Source organism: Nylanderia fulva, unplaced genomic scaffold (genome assembly GCF_048542155.1).
Source record: "Nylanderia fulva isolate GAGA-0341 unplaced genomic scaffold, ASM4854215v1 Scaffold405, whole genome shotgun sequence".
NCBI lineage: Eukaryota > Metazoa > Arthropoda > Insecta > Hymenoptera > Formicidae > Nylanderia > Nylanderia fulva.
The window spans coordinates 1-12,404 of record NW_028190483.1 but is presented as its reverse complement, the minus strand read 5'-3'; the positions used below and the strand labels follow the sequence as shown (position 1 = coordinate 12,404).

At 47.8% G+C, this 12,404-nt stretch overlaps 1 non-coding gene and 2 pseudogenes across 1 annotated transcript; all 3 read left to right on the top strand.

The window, feature by feature from the left end:
• Positions 1 to 961: 961 nt before the first annotated feature.
• LOC146721835 (small subunit ribosomal RNA) lies at positions 962 to 1,700 on the top strand (annotated as a pseudogene; the record flags this gene model as incomplete).
• Positions 1,701 to 2,518: 818 nt separating this feature from the next.
• Positions 2,519 to 2,673, top strand: LOC146721834 (5.8S ribosomal RNA). Its single transcript, XR_014925487.1, has one exon. It is a non-coding gene; the product is annotated as a 5.8S ribosomal RNA (ribosomal RNA).
• A 7,331-nt stretch (positions 2,674 to 10,004) lies between these two features.
• On the top strand, positions 10,005 to 12,397 carry LOC146721833 (large subunit ribosomal RNA; annotated as a pseudogene).
• Positions 12,398 to 12,404: the final 7 nt, after the last annotated feature.

Here is a 12,404-nt window from a genome sequence, read left to right as displayed (position 1 = left end):
ACAACACTCGTCGTCACTAAGAGCACATTTTCTTATTCACTCGTAACTTCTAATATCAACATTTCTGCAGGTTGCATCTTTCTTCGCATTCCTACTCACAACACGCACACGTTCCATAAATACTCTCTCATCCACTCGCCCTTTCAAGCTCCTCTCATACATTTCTCTCATTAACACTTCACTCGCCATATCATTCGGCACATCGTACAAGATGATCTTTGGGCCTATCTTGCGAGGCAGCTCAACCTTTAGGCCAGCATTCTTAAACTGACCACACTCTCTTATTCTTTTCAACTCACTCTCGCTCATCGTCTCAATCGCTACACCTCCATTCCTCACTATTCTCACCGCTTTCACACGCACATTTAGTGACTTCCTCACATGCTTCATCATTCTCTCCTTTACTTTCTCACTTGTCACACTCGCACTTGCATCATCCGCTCTCACTATTACCGCATAACTCTTCTCTTTCGTTTTCACTCGTTTTCACATTCACTTCCTGTACCTTTTCAATCACGCTCTTTTCAACATTTTCCGCACTCACGCTCGCATAGCTCATTCCACTTCCGCCGTAGGCTAAATCCCGACTCGCTCGACGCATACACTCATCCAGTTTCCCCTGTATTCTCTCATTTTTGCACAACATTTTTATCATCTGTTCTTCATATTCTCCCACAATGTCCAGTATTTTCTCACTCGCACTCTTTGAAATTTTGTTCGTCTCCGTAAACAGGAATTTACGGAGTCTCGCACCAATTACTCTCATACACGCTATCTCACTCACTTCCGCAACGCTCTCATTCTCTCCCTCATTCATTAATCAAGAACGAAAGTTAGAGGTTCGAAGGCGATCAGATACCGCCCTAGTTCTAACCATAAACGATGCCAGCTAGCGATCCGCCGAAGTTCCTCCGATGACTCGGCGGGACAGCTTCCGGGAAACCAAAGCTTTTGGGTTCCGGGGGAAGTATGGTTGCAAAGCTGAAACGAAACTTAAAGGAATTGACGGAAGGGCACCACCAGGAGTGGAGCCTGCGGCTTAATTTGACTCAACACGGGAAACCTCACCAGGCCCAGACACCGGAAGGATTGACAGATTGATAGCTCTTTCTTGATTCGGTGGGTGGTGGTGCATGGCCGTTTTTAGTTGGTGGAGCGATTTGTCTGGTTAATTCCGATAACGAACGAGACTCTAGCCTGCTAAATAGGCGTACCTTATGGTATCGCGAAGGCCCCCGGCTTCGGCTGGCGGGTTTTTACTACCAACGTACAAACAAATCTTCTTAGAGGGACAGGCGGCTTCTAGCCGCACGAGATTGAGCAATAACAGGTCTGTGATGCCCTTAGATGTTCTGGCCCGCACGCGCGCTACACTGAAGGAATCAGCGTGTGTTCCCTGGCCGAAAGGCCCGGGTAACCCGCTGAACCTCCTTCGTGCTAGGGATTGGGGCTTGCAATTGTTCCCCATGAACGAGGAATTCCCAGTAAAGTAAGCGCGAGTCATAAGCTCGCGTTGATTACGTCCCTGCCCTTTGTACACACCGCCCGTCGCTACTACCGATTGAATGATTTAGTGAGGTCTTCGGACTGGTGCGCGGCAATGTCTCGGCATTGCCGATGTTGCCGGGAAGATGACCAAACTTGATCATTTAGAGGAAGTAAAAGTCGTAACAAGGTTTCCGTAGGTGAACCTGCGGAAGGATCATTAACGTTCCGGAGGTCCTGCTCTGCGTCGAGAGTCCTCTCATTTGGGAGAGACGCGCGCTCGCAGCAGTCGGCGACTGAATGGACGCGCTGAAAAGGCGCTCTCAGAGAAAAAGAAAATAACGGATTTGACGGAATTTGTTGGTTTTGTTTTGATATAACGACGGACGCCGTCGCGCCTCTCTGACCGAAAGTAGTCGGCAAGCAGAGCAGCGCGCCCGGCGGTGTTCGACGACGATTCGGAGCGAGACGCTTCGCGATCGATCACGCTCGTGTGTGTGCCATTCTCCGGCCACACACACACAGAGCGTCGATTCGGCGTTGAGCGCGAACCGGTGGTAACCTATGCCCGCGCACGCGTGTGTGCAGCACCCACGACGTTCGTCGACGCGCGCCCTCCCCGTTGTCGCGGGGCAGAGGTCAGCGTGCCGAGAACACACGGTGTGCGACCGCGAGTGCCGAGCGAGAGGACCCCCATATATTATTATAATATATATATAACACAGAGAAGGGATCGATGATATTTCGACCAATCTGTCAACTGTATCGGTCCGACGGTTTCTTCAAAGAGCTTCCGCCCCGGCTCTTCCGTTGCGGGAGAGACGCTCCGAACGAGAAACACACAACTCTATCTTTGTGCCGTAGCCTTCCCTGGCGGGAGGCGGCGGTCCGCGCGCGTCCTCGGACGCGCGCCGCGCGGACAGGCTGATCGAAGAGCCACCACGATTATTCTCTCTCTCTCCGTCCGAGAGAAGAGACCACGATGGTTGAACGAGAAGCGCGTTTCTTCGCGAACGCAAAAATTTCGAACGATTACCCTGAACGGTGGATCACTTGGCTCGTGGGTCGATGAAGAACGCAGCTAATTGCGCGTCAACTTGTGAACTGCAGGACACATGAACATCGACATTTCGAACGCACATTGCGGTACACGGATACAATTCCCGGACCACGCCTGGCTGAGGGTCGTTTTAGTACCCCTAAACTGCTTGCGCCCGAAAAGCGCGCACGGCCACGACGCGGGCGACCAGAGAATGGCGCGCGCGTCGCCTGTGCCCTGTGCAAAGCTTACAATGGGCGTACGAGCGATCGTTGGACGTTCGCCCGAGGTGTCTGTGCCGCGCCGACCGGCCGCGGTGCAAATCCTGGCGTCCTTTGAAATGACACACCAAAATAATAATAATAATAATGAGGAGGAGAAGCGCACAAGCGTGTAAAACGTTGGCGAACGCGCGCCCAGAGAATGCTGCGCGAATTAAGAGGGGGAGCGTGTTTGTGTATCCAAGTCGTGTGTGTACGCGAGAGCCGAGAAGAAATGGGATGAGAGTAAGAGCGCGCGCGAAGGGAGCAACAAACGGCCAAAAAAAGGGTCAGGACTGTGAATGGCACCGCTTTCCCTAGAGCGGCGCGTGCGTCGTTGTCTCCCGAAAGTAGGTAGCGCTTGTCTCACCGTCTCTCTTCTCCGTACATCACACAGACTGACCGGACTGCTCTCGCACTCTGTGCCGCGTCTTTCGGTGCGATAGCGCTCGCGCGTCTTATGCCGAGGCGCCCTTGCCCGCACACATAACGGTATTACGGAGAAATATACGGCGCGTCGTCGTCCGGCGGAGAGAGCATTCGTAATCCTTTACCTCTTTACGGAGAAGGGTTTTGAATCGCGAGCCGACCGCGTGTCCGAGTCCACGAAATTTTCGTAAAGCGAAAAAAGGGGACCGGCGCGCCGCGTCGTGTACTCGTCGAATCGATTCCGCCCGAATTTCGTATATAAAAGAGAGGGAGAGCCGAGAATCTCGAACCCCGCGATATATCGTCTCCATTACCACCAACGAGTGTGTGTGCGGTTAGCGCCCCGGCGATTTGCCTTCTCGCGTATTTCGTGTGCTGCCGCTGCTGCTCTCTCGTTCGACGCTCTCTCTCTCTCCCTCTTATTAATATATATTATAGAGGAGAGACGACGATGAGCGACGCGGAGGAGGCAAACGGCTACGAAAACTCACTATGCGACGACCTCAGAGCAGGCGAGATTACCCGCTGAATTTAAGCATATTATTAAGCGGAGGAAAAGAAACTAACCAGGATTTCCTTAGTAGCGGCGAGCGAACAGGAAAGAGCCCAGCACCGAATCCCGCGGTTCCGCCGCAGGGAAATGTGGTGTTTGGGAGGATCCGCTTATCCCGAGGTGCCGCGTCGCGTCCAAGTCCATCTTGAATGGGGCCACTTACCCGTAGAGGGTGCCAGGCCCGTAGCGACCGGTGCGCGCCTCGGGAGGATCTCTCCTTAGAGTCGGGTTGCTTGAGAGTGCAGCTCTAAGTGGCTGGTAAACTCCATCTAAGGCTAAATACGACCACGAGACCGATAGCGAACAAGTACCGTGAGGGAAAGTTAAAAAGAACTTTGAAGAGAGAGTTCAAGAGTACGTGAAACCGTTCAGGGGTAAACCTAAGAAACCCAAAAGATCGAACGGGGAGATTCATCGTCAGCGGCGCTGGCTTCGCGTCGGTCGGCGATGTCCCGCGGAGTCCTTGCGGCTCGCGCGCGGGCACGCTACCGTGCGCCGATGTCCGGCGCTCGTCGTCGTGCACTTCTCCCCAAGTAGAACGTCGCGACCCGCTGGGTGCCGGTCTACGGCCCGGGTGCGGTGTCTGTCGCGTCGCCGGTAAAACGGCACGCGACAAACCCTCGGTCGCCCGGCCGGCTGCTCGGCGGTACGCGCAAGGTATCAGGCCGCACTATTCACGGTGCGTCGAGACCGTCGCAAGCGCGCGCCACGGTACTCGGAGGTTACGGACTTCGCGCCGTCCCCGGTCCTGGCCCGCTGTTGGTTACAGTACGGTACACCTTCGACAGGCCTGCGAACGTCTCCCGCGGTCTCGCGGGAGACCGATACCGGTCGGCGACGCTACTGCTTTGGGTACTCTTAGGACCCGTCTTGAAACACGGACCAAGGAGTCTAACATGTACGCGAGTCATTGGGACTTGTCGCGAGACCTAAAGGCGTAATGAAAGTGAAGGTCGGCCCTGGCCGTCGACCTAGGGAGGATGGGCCGCGTCGCGATGCGGCCTCGCACTCCCGGGGCGTCTCGTTCTCATCGCGAGAAGAGGCGCACCCAGAGCGTACACGTTGGGACCCGAAAGATGGTGAACTATGCCTGGTCAGGACGAAGTCAGGGGAAACCCTGATAGAGGTCCGTAGCGATTCTGACGTGCAAATCGATCGTCGGAACTGGGTATAGGGGCGAAAGACTAATCGAACCATCTAGTAGCTGGTTCCCTCCGAAGTTTCCCTCAGGATAGCTGGCACTCGGCCGTTCCGCACGGAACGCGCGCGAGTCTTATCTGGTAAAGCGAATGATTAGAGGCCTTGGGGCCGAAACGACCTCAACCTATTCTCAAACTTTAAATGGGTGAGATCTCTGGCTTTCTTGAATTATGAAGCCACGAGCATCTTCGGATCAGAGTGCCAAGTGGGCCATTTTTGGTAAGCAGAACTGGCGCTGTGGGATGAACCAAACGCAGAGTTAAGGCGCCCAACTCGACGCTCATGGGACACCATGAAAGGCGTTGGTTGCTTAAGACAGCAGGACGGTGGCCATGGAAGTCGAAATCCGCTAAGGTGTAGCGACTTATAAATAAATTCACCAGATCTTTGAAAAAGTAATGTTTATTCATTGAAAGTATAAAGCGAAAGAACAAAAAGAATTAATATGTAACAAATAAATGAATGAATGTGTTGTTATGGAAATATTGATTTTTCTTAAAAACATTATGTATATTAATGAATTGATGTTATTACAAATGTATAAAGATGTAAAAAGTGTAAAAGTGCAGTGAAAAGTGTAAGGTGTAATAAAAGTGTAGAGTGTAAATGAAAGGTGCGGATGATGAATGCTACAGTACTCCCCCCCAAGTGACGATATTCGTTGCGAAATGGACTTTCTTCTTCTTTGGTGGGTAGGTGCGTAAAGCTTTTCCAACAGTAGAAGAAAAAGAAGGATTTGAAGTAGCAGAAACAGGAGCTGAAGTAGCAGGAACAGGAGCTGAAGTAGCAGGAACAGGAGTTGAAATAGCAGGAACAAGAGTTGAAATAGCAGGAACAGGAGCTGAAGATCTGGTAGAAAGTTCAGTAGAATCTGAAGTTCTAGGAATGAAGGCTGGCTTGAGACGTTCTGTCGAAATATTGACAACTCTTCCTGAAACATTAACTGCAAATAAATGATCAGAGATACGTTTCTCAATAGGAAAAGGGCCAGAATAAGGAGGTTGTAGTGACTTCCTAACAGTATCTTCTCTAATCCAAACATGAGTACAATCAAAAAGATTCTTGTGAACAAAAGGTGATCTTTTGCAATGATGACTTGTAGGAGATGATCTGATATTCCTCATATGAATCCTGTGTTTTTCAAGAAAGATTTCAGGATCTGCAGGAAAATCTTCTTCAATGAAAAATTCTCCAGGAATACGAAGAGTGGATCCATAAAGAAGTTCTGCAGGTGAAGCTTTTAAATCTTCTTTGAAACACGAACGTAATCCCAAAAGAACTGAAGGTAAAGATTCTACCCAGTTGGTTGTTTCGTGGCACATAATCGCTGCTTTCAAAGTCCTATGCCATCTTTCCAGAATTCCATTTGAAGCAGGATGATAAGCAGAAGTTCTAATCCTTTGGCATCCAATTAGATTTGTTAAAGCTTTGAATAAACCTGCTTCAAACTGAGGACCTTGATCTGTTGTAATGCTGATAGGAGAACCAAAACGTGCTACCCAATGTGAATAAAATGTTGTAGAAATAGTTTCAGCAGAAATCTCACAAATAGGAACAGCTTCAGGCCATCTGGAAAAACGATCAATCATAGTAAGGCAATAACGGTAATTTTGACAAATAGGAAGTGGTCCAACAATGTCTAAATGCACATGCTGAAAGCGTTGATCAGGAATTGCAATCTTAATTGGAGAATTCTTGGTGTGTCTTGAAATCTTCGCACGTTGACATGGAAGACAAGTTCGAGTCCATTCCTTCACATCTTTCTTCAAAGAAGGCCAAATGAATTTCAGTAGTAATTGTTTAGATGTCAATCTGCCGCTGGGGTGAGCGAGTCCATGAACAACATCAAAAATTTTCTTGCGTAAGAGTTTAGGAACATATGGACGAATTAATTCCGAAGAGCAATCACAATAAATAGGTATGGTTGATCCTGAAAGAATAAGTTTCTTCAACAGAAGTGAAGAATTTGAAGAAAGTAAAACTTGAAGTTCTTCATCTTCTTTCTGATAATTAGCAAGTTCTTCTAAAGAAACTATAATAGGCATTGAAATAGATTCAATTCTTGACAGAGCATCAGCAACTGAATTCATTTTTCCAGAAATATAGGTAATATTTGTAGAGAATTGAGCAATAAAATCCAATTGTCTGATCTGTCTTGGTGACGCTTTATCCAATTTCTGACGGAAAGCAAAAATCAAAGATTTATGATCAGTTCTGATAATCAATTGTCTTCCTTCAACAAAATGCCTGAAATGTTTAATAGCCAAATAAATGCTAAGAAGTTCTCTATCATAAGTGCTATAATTTCTTTGAGCTTTGTCTAGTTTCTTTGAGAAAAATGCTATTGGTTTGATATCGTCGTCAATAGACTGTTCAAGTGATGCACCAACAGCAAAGTCAGAAGCATCACAAGTTAAAATAAGAGGAGCATGAGGAGCAGGATGAGAAAGGGTAGTAACTTGTAAAAGTTCTTCTTTACATGACTCGAAAGCTAATTCCGCTTCTTTAGTCCAAGAAATAATTCTTCTATCCCTCTTGCGACTGTCCTTTAAATATTCTGTTAACAGAGCTTGATGATTTGCAGCATCCTTGAGACAGCGACGATAATAATTGATAATTCCTAAGAATCTGCGTAATTCATGAAGTGTCTTAGGTTTAGGATAATCAATAATTGATTTCACTTTTTCGGATGTAGGTTTAACTCCTTGGTTAGAAACTAAGTAACCAAGAAAAGAAATCTCGCTTTGACCGAAAAGACATTTAGCGACATTGATTGTCATTCCAGCTTGTTGAAGACGATCAAAAATAATGCGTAAGTGAGCAAAATGTTCTTTCTCATCTTTAGAAGCAATAAGAATGTCATCAAGATAACAAAAGGCAAAACTCAAATCATTAAGTAAAGAGTTCATGAGCCGTTGAAAAGTTTGGGCTGCGTTTCGTAAACCGAAAGGCATTACGACAAATTCAAAAAGCCCAAATGGAGTAGTGACAGCTGTTTTGTGAATATCTTCTTTAGCGACGGGTACTTGATAGTACGCTTTAACTAAGTCGATTTTAGAAAAGATATTCTTACCAAAAAGTGAAGAAGAAAAATCTTGAATATGAGGTAAGGGATAACGATCCGGGATAGTCACTGAATTGAGTGCACGATAATCACCACACAGTCTCCAAGAATTTTGTTCCTTTTTAGGTACCATATGTAGAGGAGCTGCCCAGGAGCTGCTTGAAGGCCTGCAAATTCCTTGCTCCAACATAGACTTGAATTCTTCCTTGGCACATTTAAGTTTCTCAGGAGTAAGTCTTCTGGGAGTCGAAAATTTAGGAGAACCTTCCGTAACGATATGATGTTCAACACCATGTGTTTTTACCGAGGAAATTGGAGAAAAACGGGTGAGTCCTGGAAATTCGGTTAAAAATTTGTGGTACACAGAATCAGGAGATGTGGTAAAAATTGACAAATGTGCAACTTCTTGAATTTTTTCAGTATTCGTAAGACCGGTAACATTATCAATCAATTTCTTGTTTTTAATGTCAATTAGGAGATTAAAATGACAAAGGAAATCGGCGCCTAAAATAGGACGTTGAATATCCGCGACACAAAATTTCCATTTGAATTCTCTCCTTAAACCGAGGTTCAAAATTAAAGTTTTAGAACCGTAAGTATTAATTTGAGTACCATTTGCGGCAAAAAGTTTTAAATTAGTATGCCACGGCTTCAATAAAACCTTTTTAGGTAACAACGATATATCAGCGCCTGTATCGACAAGAAAATTCAAATTTGAATGTCTGTCGAAAATAATGAGGCGATTGTTAGAAACACCGTCGTAAGCAGCCTCAGTCTTAAGCGGCGTTTTTAGTTTTCCTGTGAAGCCAAGAATGTTTTGGACATAGAACAAGGTAAAGTACATCGTTTGGCCTTATCACCAAACTTCTTATGGTAAAAACAAATTGATGTATCTTTAATATCTTTATTTGATTTGTCTTTCTTACGCGATAACGATCTAAATCTTCTATTCTCTCTAGACCGGCTTTTGGAACGATCTCGACGACGAGAAACTTCAAGAGCTTCGATTCTTCGTAGCAAATCCGCGAAATCCGAAGATTTATTACTTGTATTATTGGAAACTTCCGCGACTTGCAAACCGCCGTCCCGATCAGCAATTTTATCGGCTAATTCCGCAAGTTTAACAAGAGGAACATCCTCTACTACGGCTAAAGTCGTTTGAATTCTATGTGGTAAGCGTTGAAGCCAAATCATTTGCAAAACACTATCTGCTAAAGATCCTCCAGACAAATGACGAATTTCTCGAAGTAATTCCGAAGGCTTTTTATCATTAAGTTCAATTCCAGCTAATATTTGTCTCAAACGTTTTTCCTCTGAATCCGTAAAGCGATTTATTAATATTTTCTTTAAATAATTATATTTATCTGTTTTAGGTGGATTTTCAATGACTTCAGATATGTTTACTAAGGCTTGTTCATCAAGATGACGAATGACAGAACTATATTTAATATCATCTGATCGAATTCGATAAACCGTAAACTCACTTTCAATAGAAGCAAACCAGAGTTTAGGTTGTTTATGCCAGAAAGTCGGTAGTTTTAATAAACGAAACTCATTTGAGTGAATTTGTAACATAGGATCACTCACCTGATGTCCAGTTTGAGAAGGTAAAATATTAATATTTTCTGATCCAACCTGATTTGATCCGCTCGCCAAATCCATATCAATCTGTGTATCCGAACAGGGTCTAACTGGTGATCTATCGATTGACATTTTCCTCTTGTTCCAGGAATCCGATAAAATGATTTGAGAATTTCCGTGAAGGACTAATCCGCCTCTGATGTTTCAAAGATCCGGAGAATGAATCTCTTAAAATCAGGATATCCAGCAATTCTTCCAAGCGATGATAATATTTCGCAGACTTCAAATACGACGATCACTTGGCACTTATTCCGCATCAGCCTTTAAAATGCGTCGGCTTTAATATCACGTCGGGGTCACCAAAAATGTAGCGACTTATAAATAAATTCACCAGATCTTTGAAAAAGTAATGTTTATTCATTGAAAGTATAAAACGAAAGAACAAAAAGAATTAATATGTAACAAATAAATGAATGAATGTGTTGTTATGGAAATATTAATTTTTCTTAAAAACATTATGTATATTAATGAATTGAAGTTATTACAAATGTATAAAGATGTAAAAAGTGTAAAAGTGCAGTGAAAAGTGTAAGGTGTAATAAAAGTGTAGAGTGTAAATGAAAGGTGTGGATGATGAATGCTACAAAGGAGTGTGTAACAACTCACCTGCCGAAGCAACTAGCCCTGAAAATGGATGGCGCTGAAGCGTCGAGCCTATACTCTGCCGTCAGCGGCAAGTGGGGCGGCAACCGGGAGCGGGCGTTAGTCTTCTCTCGCGTCGTCACGAAGCCCTGACGAGTAGGAGGGTCGCGACGGTGAGCGCAGAAGGGTCTGGGCGCGAGCCTGCCTGGAGCCGCCGTCGGTGCAGATCTTGGTGGTAGTAGCAAATACTCCAGCGAGGCCCTGGAGGACTGACGTGGAGAAGGGTTTCGTGTGAACAGACGTTGCACACGAGTCAGTCGATCCTAAGCCCTAGGAGAAATCCTATGTCAATGACGGCGTACAATATACTCGAGTGTCGAGAAATAATAATAAATATTATACGAAAGACACACGCCCGTCGGGCGAAAGGGAATCCGGTTCCTATTCCGGAACCCGGCAGCGGAACCGCATACAATTCGGGCCCTCGTAAGAGTGTTCGTCGGGGTAACCCAAAATGACCTGGAGACGCCGTCGGGAGATCCGGGAAGAGTTTTCTTTTCTGTATAAGCGTTCGAGTTCCCTGGAAACCTCTAGCAGGGAGATAGGGTTTGGAACGCGAAGAGCACCGCAGTTGCGGCGGTGTCCGGATCTTCCCCTCGGACCTTGAAAATCCAGGAGAGGGCCACGTGGAGGTGTCGCGCCGGTTCGTACTCATATCCGCAGCAGATCTCCAAGGTAAAGAGCCTCTAGTCGATAGAATAATGTAGGTAAGGGAAGTCGGCAAATTGGATCCGTAACTTCGGAATAAGGATTGGCTCTGAGGAGCGGGGCGTGTCGGGCTTGGTCGGGAAGCGGGTCTGGCTGACGTGCCGGGCCTGGGCGAGGTGAACGGTCGGCGTTCTCGCGCCGGTCCCGGGATCCGAGCTCGGTCCCGTGCCTTGGCCTCCCGCGGATCTTCCTTGCTGCGAGGCATCCGTGGCGGCGAGAGCCGTCGTGGTCGTCCTCTTCGGCCGCCATTCAACGCTCAGATCAGAACTGGCACGGACTAGGGGAATCCGAGAACTATCTAATTAAAACAAAGCATTGCGATGGCCCTCGCGGGTGTTGACGCAATGTGATTTCTGCCCAGTGCTCTGAATGTCAACGTGAAAAAATTCAAGCAAGCGCGGGTAAACGGGCCCCTACGTCTGAAGGATCTGCTTGTCCTGGCGTACGTAATACGCAGTGTATGTGCGCTGTAAGGGGGAAATCCCAGGTGTGGATCCCGATTCTAGCGGAAGGGGAGTAACCGCGATGTAGCCGCCCGGCACCGCTGGGGGCGCTTACTGGGGGGGCTAACCGCCCCCCCAGACCCCCCGGTGCGGTCGTAACCATGACTCTCTTAAGGTAGCCAAATGCCTCGTCATCTAATTAGTGACGCGCATGAATGGATTAACGAGATTCCCACTGTCCCTATCTACTAGTCATCCTTCCCTCCCTTCCAAAAACTTCCACCCAACAGGGTTAGAGCGTGTGTCAAAATGACCTGGAGACGCCGTCGGGAGATCCGGGAAGAGTTTTCTTTTCTGTATAAGCGTTCGAGTTCCCTGGAAACCTCTAGCAGGGAGATAGGTTTGGAACGCGAAGAGCACCGCAGTTGCGGCGGTGTCCGGATCTTCCCCTCGGACCTTGAAAATCCAGGAGAGGGCCACGTGGAGGTGTCCGCGCCGGTTCGTACCCATATCCGCAGCAGGATCTCCAAGGTAAAGAGCCTCTAGTCGATAGAATAATGTAGGTAAGGGAAGTCGGCAAATTGGATCCGTAACTTCGGAATAAGGATTGGCTCTGAGGAGCGGGGCGTGTCGGGCTTGGTCGGGAAGCGGGTCTGGCTGACGTGCCGGGCCTGGGCGAGGTGAACGGTCGGCGTTCTCGCGCCGGTCCCGGGATCCGAGCTCGGTCCCGTGCCTTGGCCTCCCCCCCCCCCCCCCCCCCCCCCCCCCCCCCCCCCCCCCCCCCCCCCCCCCCCCCCCCCCGTACGTAATACGCAGTGTATGTGCGCTGTAAGGGGGAAATCCCAGGTGTGGATCCCGATTCTAGCGGGGGGGGGGGGGGGGGGGGGGGGCCCCCCCCCCCCCCCCCCCCCCCAGACCCCCCGGTGCGGTCGTAACTGAC